This window comes from Jaculus jaculus, chromosome 6, assembly GCF_020740685.1.
Source record: "Jaculus jaculus isolate mJacJac1 chromosome 6, mJacJac1.mat.Y.cur, whole genome shotgun sequence".
Lineage (NCBI taxonomy): Eukaryota > Metazoa > Chordata > Mammalia > Rodentia > Dipodidae > Jaculus > Jaculus jaculus.
Genome location: NC_059107.1, coordinates 25,303,522 through 25,308,773, shown reverse-complemented (window position 1 = coordinate 25,308,773; position 5,252 = coordinate 25,303,522). Strand labels below are relative to the sequence as shown.

The window sequence follows — 5,252 nt, the reverse complement described above, 5'->3', positions numbered from 1 at the left end:
AGTCTTACCCCATCCTAGTCTGTCAGCATTTGCAAAAGCTGTACTTCAAAAGAATATTACATTCATATGCATTAGGAGTTGGGACTTCAATGTGTCTCTTTAGGTGATATCATTCAACTTTCAACAACCTTTATTGAAAGAAATAGCATGATTAGATATATTGCTTCCATTGAGGTCCACATACCTGTGAAATCCTTGAGTTTAAATTTATGGCTTATAGAAGTAACTCAGTGGTAGATTGCTTGCCTAGTATGCAGAGGCATAGGTTTGCTCTATACCACTGAAGATAGACAATATAATGTTAAAATAAATGTTTATTTGTGTACCTATGGTAAATGTATAATCTTAGCTTCATCAAACTGATAAAATAAATTAAAAATCCATGAAAAATAAGCCCCAAGATGAGATTTGGTCTTGTAATTTTTCAATATTTAAAAGGTTCTCAACTTTCTCTCAAAACCAGTGTAGTAATGCCAAGTGTTATTTCTTAATTTGTTGTGAGATTATAATCATCTTGCATAGATGTTGAAATATCCATTGTTTTGAAAGAGCAATGATTGAAAATTGTATTTATTTGTTTTTACTTTTTTTAAGTAACATACTAGATTGGTAAAAATAAAGTGTTCATAATCTTCTATTAATCCTCAAATATTTTTGTCTATTTTATTACTCAGTAAAATCCAAAAGTTTGGGATCATTGTAATAAGAGATACTTGTCTTTTTGCTTTTGTTTTGTATTTTTTTAAGGCTATTCAACATCATAGTTTATTCAGATAGTCTGGTCACACATGGTCCAACAACACTCAAATAACAAATCAAATAATCAGGTGTTCAAAGATTGGTCTTCAAACATTATAGCCAATGATGCCACGCTTGCCTATGATCTCGCCAATATAAAACCACATCCATAATTCAGTGGCCACCAAACCATTCAGCATTGCTTCCTTAACTGTAAGATGCTTGAAGGCACCAGTTTTAGCACTCTGGATTATGTTTTTTAAGCTCTGAATAACTGTAGGGATTTCAGCAGGGCTTGGAGGAACAGCTCAACCTTGGCATAGTGCCAAAATGTGGCCAGTCGAGGCTTCGAGTAAGTCATAGCAGCGTTCACCAGCTCCGGGGCCCTCTGCGCAAGATTGCAGACGAACTGAGCCATGGCTGTAGGCTGGAAGCTTGTTTTGTATTTTTAAAAGATTTTTTATTCTTGGTTTTCAATCCTTTTTTATGAGTAAGAGTGAAAGAGAAATAATTGGTGTGCCAGGGCCTTAGCCACTGAAATTAGGCTTCAGATGCATGTGCCACCTAGTATGCATATATTACCTTGCACACTTTTGTTACCTTGTACATCTGGCTTACATGGGACCTGGAAGTTGAATATCAGTCCTTAGGCTCTGCAGGCATGTGACTTAACCTCTAAGCCATCTTTCTAGTCCTTGTTTTGTTTTGTTTGAAACATAGCCCATAATGTCTTTAAGCTAACTATGAGCCTAGCTCCACCTTGGACTTGAGATTCTCTAGTCTCAGCCTCCTGAGCACTGGGACTAGGATAGCAGGCATGAACCACCATGCCAAACTCCTGTTTCCAGCCTTCATGCCTACAGAATTTCTTTAGGCTTCTAGTAGAGACTACTGTTGTCAGTTCTGTAGAGTTTGAGTTTTAGATTGTTACTGTTTTCTGTAAAACTAACTACCCATACAAGGACAGAATGTGGTAGGAATTCGGAAATAAACCCAAGACTGACCATTATGACTCACAAAATATGGATTTTATTATTATTTATTTTGAGAGAGAGAAGAGGCACACCAGGGCCTTCAGCCACAGCAAGCAAACTCCTGACACATGTGCCCCCTTGTGCACATGAGTGACATGTGCATCACTGTGCATCTGGCTTCGTGGAACCTGGAGATTCGAACATGTGTTCTTAGGATTCGCAGGCAAGTGCATTAACCAGTAAGCCATCTCTCTAGCCCTGGATCTTTTAAAAAATCTACTTTGTTTATTTATTTGAAAGCAGAGTTACACACAGAGAGAGACAGAGACAGATAGAGAGTATGTGTGTGCCAGGGCCTCTAGCCACTACAAACTCCAGAAGCATGCACCCCCTTTATATCTGGTTTACATGGGCATTGGGGAATTGAACCCAGACTGTTAGGCTTTACAGTCAAGTGCCTTAACCACTGAGCAATCTCAGCCCCTAATGCATGGATATTTAAAATGTTTTTGTCAGCTACACATTAGAGTACATGTGTGCAGTCCCAGCCACTTAGTAGGCTGAGATGGACTAACCACTTGCATCCATGAGCTTGAGGCCACCCTGGGATGAACAAAAGACTATATCCCCAAACAAGAGGAAAAACAAAGTTGTCAAGTCATGTGGAAAGACAATTTTGGTTTTCAACATTTCAGTACATTTCCATCTTTGCAGGACTCACCTCCTACATCAAAGGCACTGTGTCATTTTCCAGTTATGATACTGATGCCCAAATGCATGGTAGTCAAAATGCCACCAGACTCCATCTCAGTGGTCTGAACATCTTTGTATATCTGAAATAAGTTGAAAGACCATGCTTGGTAGCAGACATGAATAGTCATACAAGTCAGCAGGTCAAATTTAGGATTCTAGAGAGAATAGTCTAAATCCTGGGTGCCTAGGTTTTTATCTGAGGAAAAGTTAGCTCGTATCTACACATTTGAGTAGGGACAGCCTCTCATTATGCAGAGGAGGCTAGGCAAGCCTTAGACCTGGCCATCCAAGAAAACGGATCCTCGTTATAGTCACTTATGCTTATCAAAGCTCCTCAGAATTCTCAAGAAGGATGAATTAATTATTGACAGGACGGATGTGAGGAAAAGATGACTGGCATGTGATTAGAGAGATAGGATTCAGCAAGGAGTAGATGGGTAAATTTCACCCATACTTCCTAGGAAGGATTTGTGTGTGGAAAATAAATGAGATCCCATTACAGATGAACAATTAGCTCTTCCTCCCAGGAAACTGTGGAGAGTTCATAATGAAATTATGATGCCATTTTCAGAGATAGTTTTCCGTTCTGACAAAGGGACGCATGTGTAAGATGTATGGACAAGTCTTCCCTAATTGTATGGATTATATGGGAGACAATTAGAGCTGTGTGTCATGATGATGGCTGGGATTATAGCTGTGCCCATAGACATTGTAGGTGCATTATGTACGCACACACTGTCCCTCACCTATGCAGAGCCCAGGACCAGTCTTCATTGTGGTATATGATAATTTCCAAAGTTTGGGACTTCTAATCTGGAAATCTCACTCTCTTCTCCCTAAACTTTTGCCTAAATCCAGCTGAAGGAAATTCTGCACCTCACCTCCACTGCTAACTCTAGGGGTGAAAACATTGCCTGGACCCCATGGAGAGAGTGGCAAGGTACCTGGCCAGGCCCTGGGTTTGATCTTTCACTTTTACATCTCAGGAAGGGCCAAGAACTTTACAGATGGTAGGCTCAATGAACTAAGAGTCTGTTTTGCAAAGCTAGACATCTCTATTAAAGAAATAAGATGCAAATTAGTAAATCTAGTACCGCATACCAGATTTGTCTTGAATTGTGGAAGAGAAAGGCGGTTGAAAGGTAGTTGGCATGGCGACACTGTCCTGCAGTCCACCAAGAGATCTATAACTAGGAAATGATGCTCCAGTCAAGAATGGGCTAGCCAGGTGTGGTGGCACACGCCTTTAATCTCAGCCCTTGGAAGGCAGAGGTAGGAGGATCTCCATGAGTTCAAGGCCACCCTGAGACTACATAGTGAATTCCAGGTCAGCCTGGACTAGAGTGAGACCCTACCTTGAAAAAAAAAAAAAGAATGGACTAAATCTATAGCTGTGGCCCCTTAAAATTATAATGGAACTGGAAAATTCCCACAGGCTGGTGGTGTTATAGCCCAATGCACTCTGCACCTATTTGTGGTGAGGCTGATGTAAACAAACCTATTGCTACCAGCTATATAAAATTATGCTGTGTACAATTATATGAAGTACATAATACTTGATAATGACAATAAATCACAGGCTTCTGGGTTATGTATTTACTTTTTATCATTATTTTACAGCATACTTATCAAAACAAAAATGTAGGGTAAAACAATATGTAGGGCTAGCTGGCAGCAGTCTCATTCATCTCAGGTTTATTGTGTCACTGGCCCGCATTAAGAGCTTACACTGGGCAGTCTACACTATCTAGGTTTGTGTAAGTACACTCCAGAATGTTTGCACAATGTGGAAATTGCCTAACAGCGTATTTCTCTGACTATATCCGGCCTTTAAGTGGCCTGTGACTGTAGTTTCTTCATAAATAAACTCTCCTCAAATATGCTACTTTGAGTGTTCCCCTTGGGTCTGTTGGGGAAAAGCCAATGATAGAAGACTGATTTTGATGCATTAAATCTTGCTAGCTATTTTTCAAAGGTTTAACTTGAGATTGTGTGTTTCTCACAATTAAGAAGCTCCTTGTCTTTTCCCAACCATTGCCCTGAGATTACAGAATGGTTAATTGCTACTTCCTCAAGCAGGAATGTTGGTATTTTGGAAAAGCCAGTCTAAAGTGTCCTCTGTTGTGTTTGGAACAGAAGACTGTGACACATCCAGGCTTCAGCTTTATTGCATGTTGAGCTTAAGCTTCCCTCTGTCTACTCAAAGTTAGACTAATATGTCACTTGTTTACAAGAGGAAGACGTCTTCCTCAAGCAAATTTCCCTTTCATGGAACAATAGGAGGAACAGACAAAAACACATGTGTTTTATAGACAGGTTCCAAAGAGCTAAACTAAAGGGTCCAAACTCTGCATTTCTGCTCTGGCTTTCCATATCATAAGCCAAAGTTCTTCATTCTGGGCAAGTGGCGGATGAGGGTATGAGAAGGCAGGGAACTATCTTCTAAAGAAACTAGGAAAGGGAGACATTTATGTTGCATTGAACAACTCAATGTGCTGAGAATAAAACACTTTTCATGTGGAACTTCTTTTACATCCAATGGTATAGCTTTTCTGATATCTTAAAATTAAAAAAAGCTCTACCCCCCCACTGCAGCCCACATTGAAGAGAAAGGGGGAGAACATGTATTGTGCCCCAATTTGCTACCATTTTGTTATTTTCCATCCATACAAGTGAAAGCCCACGCCTTCGACATCTCTTGAATAAATCTAGCATCATTTTCTTTCACAATGAATGAATAGATGAATACATACATGTATGTATGAAGGTCTATTTAGTTCAGCAGAT

General features: G+C 39.8%; 1 pseudogene; it reads right to left on the bottom strand.

Annotated features, from left to right (window-relative positions):
• Window positions 1-803: 803 nt before the first annotated feature.
• On the bottom strand, window positions 804-1,156 carry LOC101594483 (annotated as a pseudogene).
• Window positions 1,157-5,252: the final 4,096 nt, after the last annotated feature.